The sequence below is a fragment of the Anopheles stephensi genome, chromosome 3 (genome assembly GCF_013141755.1).
Source record: "Anopheles stephensi strain Indian chromosome 3, UCI_ANSTEP_V1.0, whole genome shotgun sequence".
Classification (NCBI taxonomy): Eukaryota; Metazoa; Arthropoda; class Insecta; order Diptera; family Culicidae; genus Anopheles; species Anopheles stephensi.
Genome location: NC_050203.1, coordinates 29,684,655 through 29,711,319, shown reverse-complemented (window position 1 = coordinate 29,711,319; position 26,665 = coordinate 29,684,655). Strand labels below are relative to the sequence as shown.

Sequence of the window (26,665 nt, the reverse complement as noted above, 5' to 3'; positions counted from 1 at the left end):
ATGACACTTTTCCACGGGAAAATGTTGCACGAGTTGGTGTGTTTTGCTGTAAGTATTGAGGAAATGTTGTTTCCGGCTCAATTTTTGTTCCTTTAAATTTTGTCTCTTTAGACTGCCCGCAAAAATTCGATAAAATGCCCTCCATCGTTCTACGCCCAACAATTCAATTTGATCGCTTAAAAACAAGCAAGTGAATAAAATGCAGACGGGAAATTAATTGAAAGCCGCGAAAAGGAAATACGCCACGCTATCAACGCACCCTTCGCTCTTCACGGTCGCGCACTCGACACAAACGCATTTACCGCAAACCATTTTCCGGCACTAAATGACCTCATTCGGAAGGTAATTAGAGTGATTATTTTTCTCTATTTCTGCACTTGTGCGGTAAGAAAAGAGTTTTCCCGCTCCACCACTGTACATTTTCCGACCTCTGGCATGGGCTGGGTTTTAGAGTGCAATTAGTGTATGGATTAAAGCGTGTGGATCAACACTCGAAACACTCTTAGCAGCGTGCGCTAAGTAGTATAGGGGGGGATGAAAAGTTTTCCCAGCGCCCCAAGCATGACGGAATCTCAACCCATACCGAGAATTCACACTCGTGGGGAGATGGTTCTTTTCAGTTTTTTTTTTTCTAGCACATTTCTTTGCCACTTGGGGTTTCGCTGCATTAAAAGTGCAATCCACCAGGCGCCTCCATCGAGAATGATATTCCACGGAATGGGGGTTTCAGGGGTGGAGACTGGTGTTTGGTGAAGTTTTATGTTGATTTCCGTCACTATTCGCACAGTTAATGGGTTCCAGTATTTTGCTGTAGGTTTTTTTTTTGCTGTTGGTTTGTTCGAGGAAAAAAGTTTTTTCATTAAATTTCCATAGTTTCTCCTGGTTCTTCATTTTGTCTCCTCCGCACGAACCAGGTGAGGTGTCATTAAACCAGTATCGGTGGTAGAATTCCCAAACAACCATTCGAACGTTACAGAGCGGTTGCAGTTACGAGCTAGCATTTTATCCACTTCCCACCATAATTCCCCTTTCCCAGCGGGCAATTCTAAATCAGCGCCAAACCCACATCGCCCATTCAACGCGAATGGTTCCATGGGCAAAAAGTGAGCGGTGCGAGGCGCCAGTTTGCGAACGGGGTTTTCCGATCAGACATCCGGCCCTCATCATCTCGATAAGACGCACAAGTGCTTTATCGTTGAGCGAATTTAATTATTTTCTCACTCACCAATATCCCCGATCGGCGTACCCTCGGCACGCAGCATACCGGTACTGGCGCCGGTCAAACGACACAAACAGATATCCCTGCGAGATTGGCGAGCACACAAACAACCCAGCGGTGGGTGAAAGCTGAAGGGAAGCACTCGAGAGTGAGTAGGATCAAGAGCGCAAAGCGTAATCATAATAAGCGACCCCATTTACGGGATGCATCGAGAGCCACCATTCCTCGCCGGAATCGGATTCACCGGAAGATGGCGTCACCATTGCCGGGTTTTTGGATGATTGAACGCTTACCGCCCCACACGCTGTTGGCTAGGCTCCACCTTAAACGCGGGTTGGTAGAGATTGATCCATGAAAGGGCGAGGTGGAGAAAAAAATCAGGACGGAATTGATCGGGAAATGGACGGGTGGTAGATGGGTTAAGTAATTTTATTTTATTTATTTTTTGTTCCTGTAATCTTCTTCCCGCTTTTTGTCATGCAGCTTACAAACAAGGTAGAAGATATGAACAAAACGTTTCGTTCGTCGGGATAAAGGCGAGAGCATTTTCAAAGTAAGCAAAACGAGGCAAAGGGAGAAATCACACAAATAGGGAGCTAGGGCTATTTGTTTAATGCCGGTGAAAGAAATGCAACCTTTCTTAAAAAAAGGGGTTGAATTTGGTGTGACGACGGTCAAGAGCCTGTACTGTAGCTATACGGGAGGTTAGATAATGCTTGAGATTTTGGAATCCCTTCCAGACGACGGGGTAGCTATTCTGGTCCGGGGGTTTTTTTCGAGGGTTTTTTATACGGTTGTCAAACGAATCTTTAAATATAAATTTAAAGTGTAAGGGCAAGGAGGAAATAATAAATTATTTGGGCTACTGCAAATTCTTAATTGGCGCTTTTTTACAACTCTCAAGCTCTTGCAGAGCTGCTCATAAAGTAAAGCAGATAGAGAAACAGACTCTCGACGAGAAGCTCTTTGTCTGAGGGACGAGACTACAATTGCAATTTCACAACTTTTCCATCCAACTCATACTAATTTATATACTTATCAAGTGCTACAATTGCTTCGTGGCTCGTGGCAGTAATTCTCCAAATTGGTCAAGCGACGCTACCAGGGGATTCACTATCCAGTCCATTCTATGGATGCCAGGACGCATTAAAACTATTATTCAAGCTCAATTTGTGCCTATCACTCCTCCAATGTGCAATGTGGTCAGCCTTAAAAATACTTTACGGGCTGAGTCGGTCGGTACCATTCTCATGACAGTTCACCGGAGCCTGGAGAGTCTAATTCGCTGCATTATCATGAACTAAGCAAACGGCGCTCAGATCAAGTGATCGTAGTGGATGCTCCATGGCCCTTTCTTACATTAAAGAAAGAAAAATCTTTTTCAGCATTTTTGTCTTAAACTTGGCTGAAAAAATCGTCAATAAAGGTAACTCAATCAAAAATGTCCATATAAATGTTGTCCCTCCATTATGGATATCATTTGAAAGACAACAGATAATTTGGTAGATCACTAGGACACTAGGTATTCCCATGAAAATCATTATTCTATTTATTTTAAAACATACATTAGCGTCAATGTAAGCTTCAATAAGCGCTGTTATATTTCCTACCCAAGTTATTGTAGTTCTGAAGTTGTGAAGCCCAATTATGAACTACAAAATAGGGAAATTGGACCAAACCAGTTAATGTTTATAATTAACAATGCCTTAGCTTACATTAAAATTTAAACGATTTTCCAAGATAGAAAAATAAATATTTGTTGATGTATTACCTCGCAAACCGACGAACTTTGCAGTAAAAAGAGCTAGAGGATACGATACAGGGCCTACCAAAAAAAAATCCTAACATACTTTCCTCATTCATATCACACACACAAGCTGTTGCGCATCCGATTTTCGGCTCTCGTGGCGTAACAATACGGGGGAGCCTTCCGGTTATTATACTTCAATACATATTCAGGATTACCTTTTGTTACCGGAACAGGGTGGCCAAGTATTAGCCACCTTCTGTTGTCCCGTACGTGGTGTTAGCCCCACAAGCGGCTAAGCCTCAAAACATGATTTATTTCGACGATGATATCCGTGCCGTGGTTTTTTTTCTTCGCCAACCGGGCTGAAAGTGGCCGGGCCGTTGTAAACGAAATGTTTTATTCATACGATAAGCTATTAACGGGATTGTTATGAGCTTTTTTTCCTTCTGTTGTGTGTGTGTTAGCTTCCTGTTATTTCGAACACACACCGACGTCAATTGGGAGGGAAAGTTGTCTAGGCGTAATATTATGGCGTTTTCCATAGTTGATAAACGTTTGTGGGGTCAGTGTGTGACATCAGCCCGATGTTGCAGTATCGAAATCGACAGTATATATCGCACGAGATAAGCCTGGGACAACGCCCCTACTAAGGGGTCATGGGGTGGGAGATGGGATTGTTTGTAAAAAGGGTGACTGGGGTGGATGATAAAAAGGTGTGACCATATCCGTACGGTGTTGTAGAGGGAGTGTACCAGGTTTTTTTTTGTGAGGAAGCATTTTCCTGCACCCTAGAAATTTTTTTTAAATGAAGGGAAAAAATTGCCACCGTTCGCTTCTAATCCGCTGTCATAATTCTAATGGGTAACAGTTACAGAGTGTGTGAGGTTAACGAATGGCATGGCAAGGACCGAAAGAAACCCCCCTTGACATCATTAAACTATAGTTGCACTAATGACTGCGTTGAAGGGGAAAAGCAGTTTTCTATCTCCCCGTAATCAATGCTTAGCATATTGTGACGCATAACTTTTCGGGGCGGATGCTTCAGCTGGCAAAAGTTTTCGTGAGCTGGATAATGAACCCAAGGGCAAACGTTAAAGTGTATGGATAGAGAGCTGTTAAATTATAATGGTGACTTCCAAAATAAAATTACGCTCAAAATAAAGTAATTGGGTGGAAACATTATAAAATATTGGAAAAATAGCAAAAGAAGCTCCACGTCACATAGCCATCTTTTAATTTAAGTCTGTAAAGTTATGGTTCCTTCCGGGGTTGTTCCACTCGAACAAAAGCACAACAAGACGTTATCTAAATTCGGGTTCCTTTACAGCGTGAAGCGAACAACCTACTAGGGAAGGTAACAAAAAACAATTGCTGCAACTTTGCTGGCCGAGATGGAATGGAAAACCGAAACAAAACAGCGAACATTAAGGCATGAATGAAGGCAGATAGCCCTCCCAAAAAAACAACCCCGAACATCGTTCCGGTAGCAGCAGCGTGAAACCTGTGCATGCAAAAAGGCTGAAAAGTAGAGTGAAAATGCCCTCGGTCTCGGACGGTTGTCGTCCTCCCCTGTGGGCCGGTCGTCAAGTGTCGGATCTGACTGGTGGTCGGTGAGCTGTTAAGTGAGCGTTTTCATAGTTTGCACTTTGTACAATTTAGTACAGCAACGTCTTGTGTTGGGTGACAGTCGGTGCGGAACAAGAGCAATTAAGATAGCGCTAGGTTCAACTTGCACCACGCTCACGTTTGAACTTGCTGTCCACCGTTGGACCAAGCGTTGAAATTTATGTGCCAGAAGTAGCTAAACGGTGCAATCGGAGAGGTGATAGCAAAATGGCATTGGGTGAAAGAAGAAAATCTTTTTCCGTAGTTTGAAGGAACCTCTTTTTTGTTATCAAGAAGTATCAGAAATACTGCTATAATTGGGCCATTTTTCCTTCATACATTGTGCAACTGATCGGGCCAGAAAATGTGATGGCACTCCCAAGTGGTTAATAACTAATGAGCCGGAAATACCATCATAATACCTACTAATTGTAGCCTGGTTTCCACCCAACAAGAGACTATTTGGCATTGTTTTTCCTGGGAAAAAAATCATCAAACTTCTTTCAGCCGGGAAATTTGCTGGAATAGTGTAATAAGTTTTCTTCGAAGCAATTACGTTCATCCGAATCGAAGCCGAACGCACAAGAACTGCTGTTGCTGCTGCTTGAGGGCAGCTTAACGTGGCAGCGCAGAACGATTGATGATTTCCCAGCTTTTCGATGGCCAGTTTTGCTATTTCGAGAAGCGCTTCTGAATCTTTTATGCGCTCTGCCGGTCACCAACCTCTTCCCGAAGTTCGTCCGGCATGACTCGAAAATGGCGACTGGACAATAGACCATCGGGTCGTCGGATTTCGATGGGCAATGAAAGTTTGTGGCCCAATATTGTTGGCCAACACTTTGCTGGCACTGTCAGCTTCGGTGTAAGAAGCGCTTTTGCCCGTTACCAAGCGAGCACGAGCTCGGGGAACCGTAATGGTGTTGGACCATTTTTACACTTCTTACATTATGCAGTCGATTGCACACGAAAAGATTGTCGACAAAAGGCGATGGCTTTTTGATAGCGCGAATCTTGCTGTGGAACGGTTGCGAGTTTTGTTGTTGCTTGAAGTGTTTTGTTCATTGTGGTGTTGTGGGATGCTGGGTTGAGTAAAGGAGTTGAGATTACTAGGGTAGACAGTTTAACGATTATCTGCGCGTGGTGATCCCTTTCGTTTCTCATTGAGTGGTTAGGTGATATTTATTGTGCATCCACAGTAAATCTTTCGAGGGTTTTAATAATTTTATGCTATCATGGAGAGTGTTTTGTGGTATTTTGCAGAGTTTTTAGTTGGTAAAGCAACATCATCACTTACGCCTCTGGCACATGGACGTTGCCCAAAACCGACGAAACCGACGAGAATTTCAGAATCTCAGGACAATGGCGGAGCAGCTACAATAGAGGAGCTCCACGAGCAGTTCGGTGATCCCACTATTGTGCAACAAATTAGACTCGCCATGGTCCGCTGGGCTGATCATGTCATGAGAATGACTCCGGATGTCAGCCCGAAAAGTCTATTTTGGTCACCCATATGGACAGGTGATGATAGGCCCATGAGAAGTGATGGTGGTGATGCGATTGGCAGAAGACAGCTCTAGACCATGAGTAAGTAGCGCCTGATAAGTAAGAAAGTAAGTAGTAAGTAAGGCAATACCATCAACATTTATATCAATGGCTGAAGTTGCTACTTCTAATCAGACAATATGGTGAAAACTCCACGAGTTTGGACGAGCCTAGCAGATGAGAGTTATCTCGTAGCACACTTTAATACTATAGTAAAAGTCTGCCCTTATTCAAGTGTGGGACTCGGTAGCATAAACGCGTTGGTAGTTCTAAAAAAAAACTATTATTTTTCGATCTCTTTGGAAGGTATTTTCTATGGTTCGACGATGTATCAAAGCCTCTGAAATTTCAGCACAATGTAAGAATTTTTTTAATATTCTGTACTGCTTCTTGGAGTTATCATCTTTGGCACTACAACCTGTCTTCTTCTGGTTTCCTTTACTTGATTATGTTCAAGAGTTCATACTGGGTTCTAACGTGTGAAAGACCGGCAAAGCAACCTAGTAAGCAACTTAGTGTAGGAAGCGATTGGTTGTGGTTTTATAGCGTCCTTACATTGCATTGCCTACCACTCTTCTGATTTTGACTCATACACTTTCCGATTTTGACATATAGGCAGCGGGTCATGGGAAATTCAAACTTTTCAAATCGATGACGAATAGTAAATAAGCCTCTGTCGCGTCGTTCTGACAGCGGAGCGGAGCGAATCAATCCTTGAGCTGCAGACACAGCACGGGCGAAATGAGACGAATTCGTCCCAGTAGAAACCATTTCAAAATGAACTCTCACTAGCAGCGGTGAAGGATGATTGACCGGGTGCTGTAAGAGGCGCGCGCTGAGATAAGCCTCTTTCCACACGTAGCGGATGATCGCAGCTGATTTGAAATTCTGTAAGTGAAGTATTAAAGTCAAAAGTCCGAAACGTGTACTAGCCGGGGAGTGCTTGTTGCCGGACAGAACAGCCTCTAAAATGCGATTTCAGCTTTTTGTCATCAGAATAACAGATCTACAGACCACGAGATGTAGCTTTATCATCAGTTTTTCTTAAGGAATATATCCAACCAAGTGCCATAAGAGATTGACGATGTTAATGATACCTTAGCAACTGAATACCCCGGCATTAAAATTATATTCCAATCTTGCGAGAGTTATATGATCGCTTTTAATTTTGCATGGCTTTTAAGCATTGTAATTTCTTAACGGGTTTTTGCTATAAATATGCCTTCGAATGCAATAGGATATTTTTGATCATAAATTTGTAAGTGAATCATTTTTTTATACAGAATTTTTAGCAGACAACTTGCTTAAAATTTTGTTGAAAAAGGTTTGCGTATTAAAATATTTTAGAGCTATTTTATAGAAGATTTTCAACAGATTTATCATGCTCACTGCTTAAACTTACTTTATTTTATTTTGCTCTCTACTATACACGAATATTCCACAACAGAACATTATTCACAGCTTATTTAACCAACACTGCCAACCATAAGCAACGTCCAATAATGTCTTTAGTTACGAGCCTTTTAATTATTTCCTTAACTACCGTTTTTTTTACTGCACCAGAACCAACCCATTCCACACCGGAATGCAGTTAGCATCAAGGTTAAAAAGAAATCAGTAATGGGTATTGTTTATGTTAATTAGTCGCACATTTTGCGCATACTTTTATGGTCGACTTGTAAAAGCTGCTTTTACCTCATGCAAATAGCTCCGAATGGACGTAACATAACTTTAGCACTTGTTCGCAGGCCAAAAAAAAAGCATCCGATACTTCCTTGACAAACTGACCACCGCCCGGCCGGGCAGGTCGTACGATGGTGCTTTATGTCGCTATTTCATCAACGGCAGTGGACGCTCAAAGCTATCCAGCAGCAGTTCCACACATTCACATTCGGAGAATTGAAAGTTAAAAATTGGTCTCTGAAACTGTTCCGCCGGTGTCTCCGGCGAAGGGCAAAGTTTGTACCATGTCTGACTGGTGGTGGTCGCCCGGGTTCCGGGAGCGGGCCTTTTTGTCGGTATAATTTTCACATATTCATCATGGTTGAGATTGGCTTCTGGGGCGGTGGCAGGCCAATCGTAACGACACTTGCAAAAAGGTAGTGCGCGCTACACCGAGCTACACCGTAATAAATCTTTGCAACACATTTTCCAAACCGCCTAACCGAGTGATGGCCATAAATTTCATTCCGATAAACCCTTTTCTCAACACAACCGGCCGGGCACTGGAATGGGGAATTGTTTTTGGAACGAATGCTTTCGAAAGAAGCGCAACTGGAATTTGGTGCCGGTGGGTATGGTATGCAGAAAGTTGGTTTCTATATTAGCTGGAACTTCTTGATAGTGTGGTTGGTTGAATGCAGTGGAAAAGGTTTAAAGTTATTCAGAAGGAAAAAAAACTGTTTTAAATACACTGTAAACCTGAAGAATAGCTATGTTGGTGAAAAATGTATTCTAGCACGCCTACAGTCCCCAAAGGACAACTACACCATCGTTAGGTTTTATTATTGTTTTAACTGTTGCTATAAAAATTAGCTCCGCAATTATGCTTCATAGGCCGGCCCCAGTTTTGCAGTGGGGAAAATGATTGTTATTGCTATTATTATACCACCCTTGGAGCGTCCTGTGCAGACCCGCAGTTTGCCTCATCATGAAACGCGGTAAGGTTGCAAATTACGCATTTTGCCTTTGAAAAATTATGAACCGTCACGGTATTTCGCGGTTGTTTTTTATTCTCTATAAACGTGTTTCCTCTTTGAACTCCGAATAAAAACACACACACACACACACAAATGGCTGTAAAATTTGATACGCGCGTGCAAGACATTATTTGCCGCATTTTCTGACAATGAAAGGTGAAACTTCTTTATCTTGCCTGGGCCGCCAGAAATGGAGAGTCCAGTCAGACCGGACCGGAGTTTAGGTTTCATTTTGATAAACGTTTCATCTGAATCGAAAGATCGCGTAATAAATGTTTGCTGGTTGCTTTGCCGAGGCATTGCTTTGCTGAGAAGCCGTGAGCTTTGGTTTCATTTTTCCCCTTCGTGCGGTGTGGCCGGATAAGAGTGGAAGATTACGTCACCGGTAATCTACGATTAATATTGCGGTGTTTCGCTTTTCGCTGCCCGTTGTGATGGATGTAATAAATTCGCCACGAATTACCGGTCACGGGAAGGATCTTACTTGCTTCGCTGAAGTGTGGTGCGCGTACTTTTTGGGAGTTGTTTACATTTTTCCAGCGAGAGCTGGGTTTTTGTTTGTGGTTAGGTGGGATGGAAAATATAGATGTCTGCCAATCATTTTTCTAGCCTCGTTTGAGCTTCTGAACTTGTAAATAATATGTAAGAAGTGTTTTGTCTTTACGAGGATGTGTGAGCATGATGAATCTATGTGATTTATCCACCAAGCCTTGTAACGGATCAATGCTAGGGTTTACCGAGTCCTCCAAGCACAACATCACGATACAGATTTGTCTCAGATATCTAGTTGATAGCTTAGTATGGCCAGTGGCGGATCAACCTAGGAGCGGAAGGAGTGGCCGCTCGGGGCCTCATCGGTTAGGGGGGCCTCGTCGGCCAGGGAAATCTTGTTGTTTACCACTAATATCACAATTAGAGGGGCCTCAACTGCTATTCCGCTCGGGGCCTCCAAATATCTTGACGCACCACTGAGTATGGTAGTTTATTAGTACAAAGTTAACAAAATCTGTAGATAGCTATAAGTAGTTTAAGTTTTACTTCAAACAATGTACTTTCTGGCCTGCAAATTTTAGCTCTCTTGATTTTTTTTGATAGGACTTGATTTTGTCTGGATAGGACTTTAGGGTTTTGACCAAGTTGTGTTAGTGCTTGGTTTCGCTACCAACATACCAAACAATCGTCGCCGATGTCAGTGTTATCCATAAACAAGTTATTCCTGCTTAACTGAGCTGGGCAGAGTGATTTCTTCTTCTTTTTTCTTTTCTGTTTCTGTCAAAATTCTGTCAAAATCAGCTGAATGAATTTCAGAGGGAATAGAGGCAAAGTGAAGCGCTGTGCTCAACATTCGGAGTCTGATTTCCTCTATATATCTCCAATTCTTTGGTTAGTGGTTAGGGGGGTCAATATTATAGGCTGAACATCTACGGCGTTGTACGAATCGTTCACATGATCGAAGCATGTAGACTTTCAAGATTAAATTGAGGTCTAATAGGTCAAAGAAAAAGTACTTGCATGTCGCAGGCTCTCGTTATAAATGAGCCAGACTTGTTCTTCTCCCTTGGAACTTTAACGTCGAGAAGTCTCGGCCTTCTGGCATTTATGGCTTTCGTTGACTTGATTTTATCCGAATCAAAGTAGTCAGCCCTACGTATGGGAAGGCGGTCTGGATGGGATATGAACCCCGACCCTGCCTTATGAAGACCGGCGCTGTTATCGCCTCGGCCACCGGACCGCTTTCGGTCTGCCATGGACCTAACTAGAAGGCATAATATCTGTTCTGCACTATCGCGCGTTAGTAGAGAAGCTTTATTACCTTGTCATTTTCTTTAATTCGATTATCTCTATAATACTGAATCGAAGGAATTTCAGCAATACAAGAAATGCGCGATTTATAGAACACTGAATTGTCATGTATGCTTCTAAGGGCAGGACACCTTGACTATGCTGGCAGAGGATTGCTCCTCCCATTTTTCATGGGCAATAAAACTGGAAGAAAACAAATGCTAGAGAATATGATGAGTCTCCTGGATTTTACCAAGAATATGCATCGTCACAAAGCGTAAAGGATCGCAATCTTCTTATTTTCTAGATCAACTGAATCTAAACCTGTCAGAATTCCGTTACACCCTTTGATGAAGGAACACAGCGCAGGAACGAGTTTCCTGAGCAATGATTGGTTATATGACCGTATCAACAAATCGTTCTCAATCTTAAGCAAAAAAGAAGAGGTTTTTCCTGTTTCTGTGGCAAAAAACTCAACGGTATTCATCCACCCCAATTATTACCCCCAAAAATACCACAAAGAGTCAGATAGAATGGAATGGATCCCTGAAAGTCATTCTGATGGTGAGTGCTTCCTATTAAAATTCATTTAACAGCCCGAGGTAAATATTTTGTAACGACTCTAAAGCTAAAATCACCTTCTCGTACATCACCATAGTGAAGATCACGATCTCTTACGTGACCACATGTATAAGAGTAGAAATCAACAGAGATCTCTTATGTGACCACAACTTTAATCACAATAAATAACACACATAATGGTAACTTGTGATGAATCTAAATAAAAAAATCATGATCCAGTGCGTAAGACCGATTGAAAAGAATATCTACGAACCATGCTCACAATACAAGAAAAACACTTGATCAAGCTTCACTTTAACCTCACAAATTTGATCAGAAACTCAATAAAATACAATCTCACCCTAGCGCTCATACCGCACAGCAGTACTACCTTGCATCATAATGGCATTTGGTTCTTTTTAATATAAAATGATTACCTTCATCGCACGAATGAAAGCCTGGCAGCGGTCTTGCACGCCCGACCGGCAGCCAACGCCGACAGCCGGAGTACGGAGAATTATGTAGTGATTCTGTCCGCCAAACCGTTACCCGATTGGGGTTCGAATGAAAAATCCCATCCAAAAGCAGAGGTGGTGAACTCGTGTGCTTTGATTTGCATATTTTATGCATTATTCTTGTTTGCCATCGTTAGCTTCACCGGTTCGAACTTGCACACACACGCACACCGAGGGTTTCCTTCCGCCGCATGGTAAAGATTTTCAGTTAGCATCCTTTGCGAGCATGCAGGTGGTTGGTGCAGAGTTCCCGCTTTTGCCCACCAACCCCGGGAGGATTGTTTCATTTCCTTCCGTTCGAATATTGGACGGGGGTGGCAACACAATCGAGCTTCCAGCCCGGGCTCCTGACCGTTGTGATAAAGAGCAGGATATTACCCCTTTCTTTCACGTTCGCGTTTTCCGTGTGCGTTGCGAGAGCTTTTCCTTTAGGCATAAATCGACCCACCGACCGATGGAAAGTCGTACGTTTGGACGTGGGACGTTTTCGGTGTGTGCGCGAACGCAAACAGTATCCAATCACCATGTAGACGAGATTGAAGAAGAGCAAAAAAAAAGGCAATACCTTACTGGACAGGTCCTTGGATCCCCGGGGTTGCTGGTACGAACGATCAACCTGGCCGTTATCTTTATAACGGACTGCAGCAAAAAAAAGCGAGCAATAATAGCAGCGTGTTGTAATGAATTCTTATTGCATCGGCTGCTTTCCTGGAACAAGCGTGAGCCGTGCGGTTGTGTGAAGTAAAAATAGACTTTCCCGTCCCGGTGCGGAGGTGATGGTTGCAGCTTGAAGCTTGATGGAGGATAATAAATGGTGAGCCGGGCTGGGTTTACTTGTTTTGCTGTTACCCGATATGAATAATTCGCTCGGGGAGTTTTCCCAATTTCACACCACACTGCCTCGCTGGCGGGATTTGCGTTGCAGTCGTTGTTTGTGCGTTGCAGAACCTCCAAAACAAGTTGTTATGAATATTTGAAAGAAGGTAGAGGTATCTTATTTTTTTAAATTATTTTGATGTTAACCTATTTTATCTTACGCAAGTGTTATAAATATTTTAGCTTGTACGTTATTTTAAAAATTACTTAACGGAAACAATAATTTGAGTTAATAAAATTGGTTGCTCTTTGTTCGATTCTTCAGATAGAAAAATGAATACATAGCTATTTTATTTTAAGTCCGTAGCTTACGAGCGAGTAACAGTTTGCTTCACTTTGAACCCTTCCAAGAATTAGCAAGGGATTGGGAAGGATTGCCATAAATCCTAGTGTAATTACATATCCATTACGCTTCATCTTTCCATTGAAACATCTAACTACCATCTCATAAATACAGCTGGACCAATCTGGTCAACTGTCTGCTCTACTATTTTCAACCATATTAATATTAATGTTGGATTACAGCTTAAGGCTAAGGATTTAAATAAGCTTTCCAAAAGATTTGCCGACCTTAGAGGCATGTTAGTCAGCTTTTTAAAATTAATAACGTAAAGTTACCTTATAAATAATTAAAACAGCGAAAGACTCAACGCTTTTACGCTTACGCACTCCCGCAGCACCGATAACATCCCATTAGGTATACCTTGATTTACGTAATCATAGGAAGGAACGAGAAATACAATAATTAATTAAAATCCGTTGCATGCATCGCTTTTCATCCCTTTTCTCGCTCCGATCTGCATCAATCCTTATAAAGTTGATTAAAACGGGGGAGATCCCTTTTGCTCGATTGGCATACGGCGCATAGCTACTGCCAGTGGGCGATGTGTAATAAAATTTTTAATTATCTTTCATCAATGGCCATTGGTTCATATCTGTCCAAGTGTTGGCCAGCAGCTTGACGACCAGCAGCTGAACGCGCCTGCTTTCCAACAGGAAAATCTTTTCCCCCGTTCAGGGTATTTAATCACTTTCGACATTAATAACCAATGAACCGATGGATAGTTTGAGCATCATTAAGTGGATGGTGTTTGTGGTGGCGAAATGAGGCACTGGATTGCATAATAATTATGCTTCCTTGGGAAAAGTTTTTTAAATTGCTTTCTTTTTCTTTTAAAATGTCTTGGTAGTTTGAAGTTTTTCTGTTCCGGTAAAAGAATATTTTTAGAACATAAGAACATGATTGAGTAATAAATTCAAAAAATATATATTGTTTTTTGGTAGATGTCGTTACTAGTTATGTGAGTAATATAAGTACAATTATTGTATTAAAAAGTATAATAATTTACAAGTTTTTTGTTTTTTCATTGTAGAACTTCCTGTCACTAAAACTACAACCCTATCACTAAAACTTTTAATATACAAAAAAATACAGTCATAAACTGATACTTACTTACTATGTCCTTCGAATGTAAGATATACTTACTTACTTTTTCGACGATACAACCGCTTCGCGGTTTTGGTCTGCTGCAACAATCCACGTTAATGCACAAGGTCCTGTGTCTTTGTCAGCCAATCGATTATCTCGACCGTACTGGCGGACGCGACAAAGCCAACACTCAGTCTCAGTTTGGAACTAAAGTTTGGACGGTTTAAAAGCACTTTTCGGGCTGAGTCGTCCGGTGTCATTTTCATGATGTGACCAGATGGTGAAATCATCGGACAGCTCAACGAGCTCGTCATTGTAACAATTCCTCCATTGTCCTGAGATTTTGAAATCCTCCAGAGCACCTTCCTCTCGAACGCGACTAATAGGATTTCGTTAATCATGGATCATGGATGGAATCATGGAGTCCATGTCTCAGAGGCGTTTGTGAATACTGCGACTATAAATGTTCTGTACAATCCCAGCTTTGTCCGTCGCGATAGGTATTTTGAGTGGAGAAATTTCCTCAGGCGGTAGTATGACCGGTTGGCCTTAAGGTATTGCATCGTCGATGAACGAAACTCTAGACTAAGCTCTTCAGCGCCCAGTGCAATATTCTTGGTGAATCGCTACCGGCGGACCTTATTCTAATATTCTAAGTCCAAGACGAAGTAGCAACTGATCACTAAGGCTCAGAGAGAGAGAGAGAGAGAGAGAGAGAGAGAGAGAGAGAGAGAGAGAGAGAGAGAGAGTTGCAAAATGCGTCCATGCAAAATGGATCCAGCTTATTCCCGTTAAAATAGCAATACTTTAGAGGAAAGCTTTCTGTATGAAAAATTGAAGTCTTGAAACCAGTCATTTTTTTCAATAAATTCAAATTAGTTATGAATACGTAACAACAAAATCTTCTTTACTAGTACTAAAATAAAAGAAAACCTCCACACACATACAAAATAAATGTAACAACACACAGAGAAAGGCAGAGTTCACTGAGTCGCCTGAGTAGGCAATAAACATTGCAATGGCCATACAGAAATCTTTTTCTGCGGCCCTGGCACGATTTTACTGCCGTTGTGAATATAGCATTTTTACGATCAATTTCGCACGGGCCAATGTCCTACGCTGGGCACGATTTTGCTCTGAAGGGCTTAAGGTGAGTGTGAGAAAAAGCAATATTCCAACGGCCACATCACCATCATCAACTGGTTGTGCGTTGTGGTTGTGCTGTCATAAATCGTACCGAAGACTCGTCTAGTCGGGGGTTCTCAACGAGACACGTTCACACGAGCAAAATCTCCAAAATGCTTGCTCCAATCAACCATGGGAAGGATTCAGGATTCACTTACCTACGGTGTGAATTAATTCAATACTCGGTTTGCACGGGGCAGTTCGGTCGCTACGATAAGCACAGGAAACAAGGGCACAAAACGTGTGCTTGGTTTGATGGAAGCTATGCTAATGGTGATTATTTGCGGTGCGGCTACCAGTGAAATAATTTTGCTAGGCAAATGATGCAAACATATCAGAGGATTATTACGGGGAATTTGGTAGGAAGATCAGTGCTAAACTTTACAACCATTCATCGCTCCGAGGGATCCGAGTGAAATGAGGATAGCAAGTTTTACGCCTCCCCAAAAACGCCACCGAAATATGGTATGCATAAAAACAGGCGTGCATAAAATTTTATTTGATGGTTTCAGTGGAAATTGTGTTGTCCGCCTTGTAAAGTGAATTGGCAGCATTTGAATCCTGAAGGATGATGTGACCAACTAGGAGGCTAGTAAAGGGTTCCCCCTTTATTATATGTGTTGTGTTCGTAAAATGTTTGATGATACCCCACCGGAAGATTAGCATAATTTTGGACGAGTATAAAATATAACACAGCGTTACAGTGTCAATAAACTAGAAATCATTTGAAATATAGTGATGCATTCAGGGAAAACCAGTAACATTCCACCATTGATATGAAGCACCGTACAAACACATTCACACAAGAAATCCGAAATGCCATCAATTTTCAAACGAGGATGACGTGCTGCAACGATGCATGAAAATTGTTCACACTCATCTGCCTCGGCACACTCACACAAAGCAAAAAGGGGCAAGGGTAACGGCGTGCAACAAAACGATATCATGGCCACGCCGTTTCCCATCGGACAACAACGGAAGCAACCGTGCGAATCAACATCAGAATGTCATACAAAAATGTGCCTGCCACAGTCCCGAAAGCGATGAGCGTCCACACATTTCAATTCCAACCGATCGTGTCGATGTTGGATGCCATCCAATTTGTAATGCGCGCTTTATACGTTGTACGAGCCACGGTTTTGGTTGCGTTTGTTACACTCTGCTGGAACTGGGTTGGTGGTCAACTGAATCGTACCAACGGAGCGGAGAAGAAGGACTGACAACCACACACGCGGGAAAGGTTATCGCATAGTCCACGGGAACTGTTCGCAAACCACTGCTGTTGACATGGTTGTTAGTTTGCAGAACCCCCGTATTCCAAGCACGGGTGGATCCTGGTGAATGAATTTGAGTCGGGTACGATGGACATGCGCTGATGGCGCGAAATCAGGTCGGGATTGAAGCTACATTCCCGAGCCACACATAACAATCATGCGTATCAGTGCAATATTTTCCATTTTATCCATGGGGAAAATGCAGACGGGGTTGAGAAGCTTACAAATCTGGTTTTTAAGAATGTGCAAACCAATAAGTGCAACAAACAAGCTACCCTGTTATTTTGTGACAGCAGGTGATTATGGTACTAATTTAATGGTACGTTCAAGTGTGCCCGAATAAATAAATACAAAATTAAAGAACAACTTTATTTGTTTTGTTAATATTTTAAATTAGTTTTAGTTTGCTTTTCTCTATCTTCAAGCTAGTGGCTTTGAAGATTCTTCAAATGGTTCGAAAAATTATAAAATCGATTTAATAAGAATGTCTTGTTGGTTTTCGATCTGCTCAGGACATTTATCTTGTTGAGTACATAATTTACATAATTTCTCTTCTCTTTATAGAATGATCGCCAAGTTTTTGGAAAGGTTTATGCTTCCCATCCATTAATAATTATTGCCAGACTTCTTTGCTTTGCTTCCAAACCGTGAAAAGACATTTTATGTGGAATGATCTCAGATGGAAAATGGTATTTATTGTTCCTTGAAAATGTATTTATGATTCTTAACCTTCATTACACAAATATATTATTCCGTAAATATAAAAGTATAGTGAAATAACACGAAAACAAGGTTATTAAAGTTAAACATGCCCTTAATAGATCTTAGTTTTATTACTAAAGAAGGACGTTTAAAATATTATGTTTCAGAAATCAGTACCAAAAAGACAGACAGAGATAAAATTTGTGTTTAAGAACGCTTTGTAAGTTAGATCAATTTTTTTTCTCAAGAGCTCTGGAATTTAATGTACACTGATTGAAAAAAAATTAAGCAGGATGCTACAAGTATTCATTTAGAAATTAAGCAATATATTGTATGTAGGAGTTTAGGATAATTAAGTTAGCTATCAATTACTAAATATATGGCTTTTTTATTCATAAAGAACGGTCTGGCCGTAATGCTAAATAGATGGCTTAAGTGCAGCAGAAAGATCATTTGGAACAAAAAGAGCATAGAGCTTGTAGGGCGTATTGCCTACATTTAGGCGATGATTGATAAACAACCTCAACATGGCTTGAATTTTCTTTCCTCTTCACGATTCAAGGCATCTTAATATTTTTTTAAGTCTGTAAAGGGTAAAAGACTCGAGAAGGCCCCCCCTAGAATCTTTTGTGTGCAGCACTGTGGCCTGTCATTTTTGTTGTACAGTGGGATTTCTGTATGGTCAAAACCCATTTGATGTAAACATTGTGCATTGTTCCTTAATACTGTTAATAGACAGCGAGTAGAACTTGATACAATACATTTTAACAAGTGGTTTGAGATGATGATATTCTTATGTTTCCTCCTTTGCTGAATATCAATGCACGGTAACAAGTATTCATCGAATTACTGTTCCGTTACCGTCCGAGAACGCCGTGCATGTTTTAGGCCCGATTGTTCACCCCTAGTGCGACTGAAATCTAGTACGAAGCTCCTGTAACCCAAAATGAATGGTAGGGTTAGCGGAGAGGGGATTTTAATCAAATATTAACAATATTTTATTCGACTTCCTTCAACCAATTTTGACCACACTGAAAGCACACTAAAAGCTCACTGTGAAGCTCTCGTAACGTGTAATGCGGATTACATACCTTTAGGCGTAAATCCTACAGCGCCTAACAAATTTTGTCAGGGGGGGGCCTTCTCGAGTCTTTTACCCTGTAAAGTGTTATGCAAAATCGAACTTTTTGGAAACCTTTGTTCAAACAATGTTTTTTTGTACTTTATGAAAAATAGTGAGCACATCAGGTAAAAGACTCGAGAAGGCCCCCCCTAGAATCTTTTGTGTGCAGCACTGTGGCCTGTCATTTTTGTTGTACAGTGAGATTTCTGTATGGTCAAAACCCATTTGATGTAAACATTGTGCATTGTTCCTTAATACTGTTAATAGACAGCGAGTAGAACTTGATACAATACATTATAACAAGTGGTTTGAGATTATGATATTCTTATGTTTCCTCCTTTGCTGAATATCAATGCAAGGTAACAAGTATTCATCGAATTACTGTTCCGTTACCGTCCGAGAACGCCGTGTATGTTTTAGGCCCGATTGTTCACCCCTAGTGCGACTGAAAACTAGTACGAAGCCCCTGTAACCCAAAATGAATGGTAGGGTTAGCGGAGAGGGGATTTTAATCAAATAATAACAATATTTTATTTGACTTTCTTCAACCAATTTTGACCACACTGAAAGCACACTGAAAGCTCACTGTGAAGCTCTCGCAACGTGTACTGCGAATTGCATACCTTTAGGCGTAAATCCTACAGCGCTTAACAAATTTTGTCAGGGGGGGGCCTTCTCGAGTCTTTTACCGCACATCATCCTTAGAGCAGTCCACTTTTCTTCAAACTTCCCAATGAAAACCGAAAACACGGACAATTTAAAAAAGGAACACGTTTCAGCAACATCATGCCGCGTCCTATTTGCTCCCTGTGTTCAGCGATGATTAATGAAAGCTTGCAGCCCAAAACGAACAATGATAAACTGATGGAATAAATTTAACGAAATCCATGTGTCTCCCATGCTGCTGCTATCGGCACGGAATATTGGAGTCATAATTCATTGGTGTCTTTGTCGACGAGGCTTTCTGCGGTCGTGGTTATACGGCAATGGTTACGTGCAGCATTTCCTTTGTGTGTTTTCTTTTAGCCTTAGTATGAACATTAAAGGGCAAATAATAAAAAAGAGCCAGAAAAACAAAAGCACCAGCAATGAAATTTGGGTGTTTTTGTTGTTGTTCAAGCCAAGAGCTCGCTGGGAAACAAATTAAAGGTAAGAAATTGTGTGCCAATGTGTTACGCATAAAGCTTCTAGGAAAAACCACCAGCCGCGTTTGTTGGGCTGTATGAAGGATTTTTTTTTCTAACGCACACACACACAAACAAAGGTGAACAAAGAGTACAGTCAATTTCACAAATGGCCGTATGCTTTTTTGATCGACAAAATTCACCATGCTTGCTTTTTTTCTACAGGTGCAAAACACTTGTAGGGCTTGCAGAAGCAAACCGGCCGTTTGCTGAGCCGCTTTGATGCTTTGGTGGTGATTTTATCCTCACCTTTGTCGGTCGGTTGTCAGGGCGACGGACTGGATGCTGACTAGATGCTTCAATTTCATTTACAATGTTAAGCGTTCGTCAGCGGCATCCGACCGTGACCTGTTGGAATCGTTCCTAAGAGCTCCTGAAGAGCTCCCGTTGGGAAGTCATGGAGCACTTTTTGGGGATTCATTGTCACGAACTTACCACTAAACACCAAAGCCTACCGAAAGGTGTGACTTTTTCTGATAAATTTGAATACCTTGATAGAATGAGGTATTATATTTGGCTTTGATGAAGCTTATATAGAAGGTGTTACATGTTGATTGAAACAAGTCACAATGTAAACAGTTATAAATAAATCGATGAAATTAGACTTTAAACGAACGAAGAAACCTCTAAATATCTTTCAATCGATTATTCAACGATGACTACCTTTCATGTTGTTTTCGGCAGGATTGAGTTAAAATTGAGAGAGTTGATCAAAATTTTATATAATGATTCTACGTATCAACAGACTTCAACTTCAACTAGTAAAGTTCAACCGTAAACTTCCATAATGAGCTTTCTTTTTCCTCGTTTTCTCGCCCGACTTATTGCCTTTATTTTCACACCCACACACCCATTTCGACGCCTTTGGTTGAAGATTTAATTTATTGAATGTGACGCACCAGCGTGTGTCGGCGCGCTCGTTGAATCAACCTCTCAAGCAAAACCACACTTGATCGTTCCCGCTCCTTGAGCCGGCTCGCGCCGTGGCCTTGGTCGCAAAAGCTTCCTTCCGCAGCCTTCAGCAGCTCAACAGTGCCGCGCATTGGTTGGGTTTTGCGGTGCGTGGGATGACGAAGAAACCCCACCGAAAACCAGCATCCGCCAGGGATAATAATCGTAAAATATGACCTCGAGCATAAGCAGCTGGATATATCCTTCCGGTTTTTGGTGAGCTACAGCTTCCCAGCCCGTCTCGTCCCCATCGTGCCACCGGAAGCGACTGTTCGCCAGGCTTCCAAAATGGTGCCTTTTGTCGACAAGCGCTTTTTGCTTTTACCGAGCGCATCCGATCTGAAGTCGTTCGTCCGGAGTTGTAGACGATACGAACGAGCAAAACTAATGCTGGGAAGTACTACAGAGGCATCACACACACACACACAGTTCTAGTAGTAGTCAGGAAATTTATTTGCTCACGTCCGTACTCGAACCTTTAGGAGTCTGTATATATCCTATGTTGTGTTTTAGACAGGACAGGACGCTTCCATTGCGTGGGATGTGATAATAGGCACGAATCACACGCGCTCGTAGCTATTACGGATGATGGCTTAATTTTGTCAAATATTTGCTACCTTTTGAAGTAGGCACAGCCAAGGGCCAAATATTTGTTCCGGGCTTCGGTGTTGAGTAGTTGAAAGCTTGAAGTAATGATTATTGGAGTGATCGTACTGTTTGCGTGATCTTTAAACTTTTTAAAACAGCCAATGAAGATGGACGGCGACACTCGACGTAATGTTCCATAATTACCGTGCCTATTCGCACCACACTCATCACGCCGCACACCATAATTGAGCTTTGATGTATACTTTTCTCCAAATTACGTATTCTATTAACTTCCCGAGCTAATGATGAAGGTTTAGGAACAAAGCCAACCCTCTGCTTCTTCGCTAACCACCCATCCATCGCACGAAGGCCACCGTTCGTGTGGCAGAAACACATGTTTCAGTTTCGTTTAATTGCGCACAAAACAAAGACCGGCATGTGGTTATTTTTAGTGCGCCCGATAACTACACCTCGATGTCTCGAGCATCCTTAGGACGGTGTGTTTCGCAGGGAAAGGATTCGTGTGCCGTTGAAAGCAATTTTCCCCTGCCCACCTACTCTGCAGCTTTTCCAATAATCGATAAAACCAATTCCACCATCGCAGGAGATCCTTCCCCCGTGGTTGGCAGTCGCTGCTCAACGGCAGACTTGCAGAAAAGGTAAAGGGTTTTTGCGTGCTTGGAAGAAATTAATACACCATAACATGATACTACTTCGCGCATCGCCCACCATTGCACATCAATTGCGTGCGATATGGGCTTTCGTTTGTTTTAGCGTGCTGGAATAATTTTCCCAGTGCAAAGAGCCTGCCAAAGAGGAAGGCTTTCCAACGCGAAGCTAAGAAGCTACGAGGTCGGTAAGTCACGGGGGCTAAAATGTGTGTTCCGTTGGCCTTTCGGTGGGTGTTCGGTGGTGCAAAATGGCTTTTATGATGATTATTGGTGGTTTTGATTCGAGATGGTGGCTTGGAGCAATTTTTTTGTTGTTGTTCAGTTATTGCATCCGGCGTTAGAAGGATGCTTACACAAACATACAGCACAGCAATTAGTGGAGGCGATTGGAATGACATTTGAGAGAATTTAAAACCACACCAGCCAGGGATGGGGTTTTTGCTGGAACGCAACGTGATGGCTTTGAAAGTATTGAATTCGGAAAAAGTAATGCTTAATGATGGTAATGGATTTAATTACAACATTCGTGGAAAATTGTCAATCAACGCTACCGATTATGTTTCTCAGTACTTTTGTAAATGAACGAGTGTGAGCCAGGATAAATGCCAGTTTTATGAAATTGAAATTGTTTGATCTATTTTAATGGTTACCCGATATGACAGAATCAATTGGACAAAGTGAACTAATCGGAAAAAGTTTACTTTTGAAAAACCACCATTTCACTCATCAGCATTATGTTTCATAATAGCATTAAATAGAACTATATACTACATAATTTCCATTCTTAGTCTATTTGAGAGTTAGATACTATTTAATATAGTTTTGTAGCATATTCACATGCAATATTGCTATACTAACAGTTTGCGATTGCTCAAACGGGTATTCTTTCATCTACAATAAGAGCCCAAAGACTCAGAACGATAAGGTCATTTCTTCTAAATGAACTTTGCACTTTCTGAATCGACAGTTCTCTTTGCTCTATCTAACGGCATGCTGTCTTCCGCAAACCTAATTCAATAGGGGATTTACCATAACCACCGAGGTGATTAACTGTTCCATTTGTATTGAAGCTAACCATTATGGTCTAGGACCGTTCCGGGCGATGAGATCGTTTGGTCCTGATGGTTGGGGTATCTAATGGCAATGTTAGAGCAGAAAAAAAGAGAGAGAGTAGAGTATTCTTGGTTTTAGTTGCTATGCACGTTCTTTAGGACGGATTTCTGGTTCTAGCCTAGACAGTTTCTTTTAGGTAAGTTCTAAATGAAGTTGCTTCAAAAGGTAATTTGCTCCGCAGGTATGGATTGTGTACAGACAGGGTTAGATACTGACATCATGAAAATGGAAGAGAAAATATTGTACTTAGTAAAATTAGTAGAAAATTAGTACTAGACGAGACCTTATCAACTAAATTGAGCCTTTCGACAAACTTTTCCAGATTATTATCTATGATGGTGTGTAACTGTCCCCGCTTTGAAACAACTAACGTTGACTCTTTCTACTCTTGCAGCCACTGTTCACTGATCAGAATAACACGAGACCTAGGGTAATAGTAGAGTTTCGTGAGCTTTATAGCTCAGGACTTAACCTAGGTATTATATCCTAAGCAAAGTTATGCTTTGATGGTATGATAGTAATAGTGATATGTTTAATAAAAGAATTTTCATAACGATCATGTCCAAGACCACAAGTCCATCAGGGATAAATGTGTTCTCTATTGATCACTCAGAACGAATTTTTGAGCGAAAATCGTAAATATTGCTTTAGCTATTTAGTTGACAAAAAACGAGGAATTGAAAGTCCTGATGACAATAAAATGTCTTGAATTCAATTAAAATTCTTTTTCAAGTATTCATTACATCAAATATTATTTATTTATTTATTGTTTAGGTATCTTCGCTTCGAGCGGTCGGGTGGCTGAGGCAACAGTGGCGCCGGTCTTCACTCGGCAGGACCGGTGTTTGAATCCCATCCAGTTCGCCTCCTCGTAAGCAGAGCTGACTACACCTCCCAATTAACTCAACTATTAGTGACAATTGATGATGATGATAGTTTCCCAATCCCAAGAAAGGTTTGAGTGGAACGGAAGTATCGCGTGTACATTAAGAGCATTCTTAACAAATAAAAAAAATGAAAATTAACGCAATAGTACTTAGTACCAATTTCGCGATAGTTTTGAATCGTCTTCAATTTACTTCCTTCCCTTTCCGACGTACAATTGATGCACGTAGCAACGGCGAGCATTGATCGGTCAGCACGGCGGTACGATGTGACGTGATGCATCGCCAATGTCCTCGCTCATCGATAAACGAGGCTTGACGAGCATAAACGATGATAAATAATTTCATTCCATACTGCCGGACATCCTCGACCACGTGTCATATTTCTGTTGTGTCCCGCACAAACACAATACAGCCCCAACCACACACACACACAAACTTTATAACGAACGAGCCCGATCAATGCAATCAATTTAAATCGAAAAGTTCGTGCACTAGTGAACGCATTTTTCGATCGTAAATAATAAAAAACGAAACTTTTATCTGTTTCGTTTGCAGTTATTTGTACTGTAAGAGAATGATGCACCTTGTTGGGTACATTGTACTTTTGGGGTTTCTCGACACGATTTCGATGGTGCGTGACGTTCAGCGGATATGTGGATGATGTGGTTTTTCGTACCAATAACCACTGATTAAAAGCTCATTCCATTCCAACGAGTGTACATAAAAAGTGAAGTATAAAATCAACCCCCCGAAAAGCTTTCCCAAGATAGCTCTATTTGAGGCACTCCAACACAGTGAGTATTCAGTGAGTGCAATCGATGCAATTTGACACTGGTCATTCCTGGTTCGATTTATGTTTCGCCTTCTCTTCATTCGTACCATATAGTTGCACAAAAGCAGCACGACCAATAAACTTTGTCCTGCTTACGAAGCAACCCCGCCGGAGGGACGGGGTTTCGCCTCATTTTTCCCCGAGACTAATATCTTCATTTCCTTCCGAAAAAAAAAACCGGTCCACCGATCGTGCTTTCTGTGCTGACAAGAAGACACACACACATAGAACGAACTGATGTCCGGGTTTGGATGGGGATTGGGGTGTTGGGGGTTGCGGGTGCTAAGGATGTAAGCCGATGGAGCTCAGGGAGTACGCACACTATTACATCGAGAATTCTATTGTTGCTGCGATTTGCTGCAGCGAACCGAGGACTCGCCCGAAACGTGGAGCAATAATATCGAGTGGTTTATCCTTTCCTTTTACGCAGTCGGGGTCGGCGAATGTCGGTGTAATGGTACTGCTGGAGGGGGGGTTATTTTCTTGTGTTGTTATGGTTCACGAACCAGACGCATACACACACACACCGCCACTCGGTATAGTGTTGGTGCTGTCCCGTGGTGTGCTCTTTGCGCTCGCACGCATCAAAAACTACTTTCCTTTCGGGCGGGACACAAGACGGCTCCAGACAAGGTGTGTCGTTCCTTTTCCTTCCTGTGTATGCATGCGCGCCATTTGCTCTCGCTTCCGAATATCTCGTCACCGCGGCTGCTTATTATTTTCACATCACGTAATTGAATTTGTTCGGCAAGATCGATCAGAAGGCACTTGTTAACAGAGTACTGCTGGGCATCAAGCCTATATACACGCGTTGTGCCAACGTGCGCAGACCCATCACACAACCCTTGGAACTCCGGATTGTGGAACGGGACGAACAACAAAAGACCGGAAGGGAGATCAGTGGGAGCTCAAGTAATGCGCGTGATTTCGTCGAACGCTAGGAGCGAGTCTAGGTGGTGCAGCGGAACGCAGAAGGAAATTAATAGCTTAAAGCTCAATGACCTACAAAGCTCGCACTGGCTCGCGGCTATAGTGCGCTTGGTAAATGCAAATGATGAGCATCGCTTTTTGTTGTCGCTGCGTCTGGACGACACGGATGAACTCGGAGATTTTCCGAGACTCGGGAGGCAGGGTCTACAACCTTTCTCCATGATACTCAGGGTTGGCGTTGACTTGGGTATTTATATCCCCCAAAAAACAAAGAACCCATCTTCATGGATACAGTCTCCGGGTACGGCGAGGTTAACGTTGTTACCTTGACAACGTCGCTGTCATCGGATGCGTAGTTAGCAGCGAAAAATATATTGCAAAGAGCATTTACAAACCTTGAAACTCACATTAACTTTGACTTAGGTTGCGGATTGTTTGCATTGGAATTTCCTCAATTTTCCTTTCACTGGTTCACATCTTTGTACTGAACGGCTTCTTCGCACGCACACACACACACGAACACACGCGATGACGCACTACATTTTACATTTGGCACACACACACACAGACACTGCTTGTGCGTAGTCGCTGCAACCAGCTGCATATAAATCACCACGGTCAAAAATCACTTCACTCCCAGTTGTATGTATAGTAGAGCTCGAGAAACCAATCAATCAATCCGACGAGCCACCACACCAGTCGGCCGACGGCTTTTTTTTTGTTCCACCCCAGTCGAGCCAAGCCGCAGACACAATCCAACTGGTGGTCGTCGTTTGTGCGAGACAACGGAACAGCGGTGGCACGCGATCCTGCTGTTGGCCACCCTCCGAAAGCCGATGTTTGACGAAGGGAAAGGGAGCAAAACCACGGGGAAGAAAGGAAGGTAGGAGCTACTACGTCTGTCACGTACGGCCGCAAGCTAAGGACTAACGAAAGGACTACTGCGCTGTCTGTTAGCTGCAAGAAATACTGAACCTCGGGCTCGGTTGCTGAGTGTAGCCTACTTGCAGTTCGGGTTGGGATGCTATCGCCGACTGTGAGAGAATGGTGCGTTTTACGCTCTTTTAAACACGCTTAAACGTTTTTAAGAGAGTAGAGAGAGAGAAAAAGAGCAAGTTGTTGGGAGAAGGTGAAAGCTTTCGGGGTGTTTTTTTTTGTTCAGTATGTACAGGACCATGTGATAACGGGACAGCTGTTGTATTGTTATTTGTCCGATTGTTATAAAAGTGTTTTTTGGTTTGTGTGTG

At 42.1% G+C, this 26,665-nt stretch overlaps 1 protein-coding gene across 2 annotated transcripts in view; it reads right to left on the bottom strand.

Moving 5' to 3' along the window:
- LOC118509398 (melatonin receptor type 1B-like) overlaps positions 1 to 26,665 on the bottom strand; it is a 39,431-nt gene extending 12,766 nt beyond the window's left edge. The window contains exon 1 of one of the 2 annotated variants that reach the window (XM_036049956.1): positions 25,814 to 26,665. The gene's annotated coding sequence lies outside the window, so the exon portion shown is untranslated. The remainder of the gene's footprint in view (positions 1 to 25,813) is intronic. The other variant, XM_036049955.1, reaches the window with a different exon arrangement.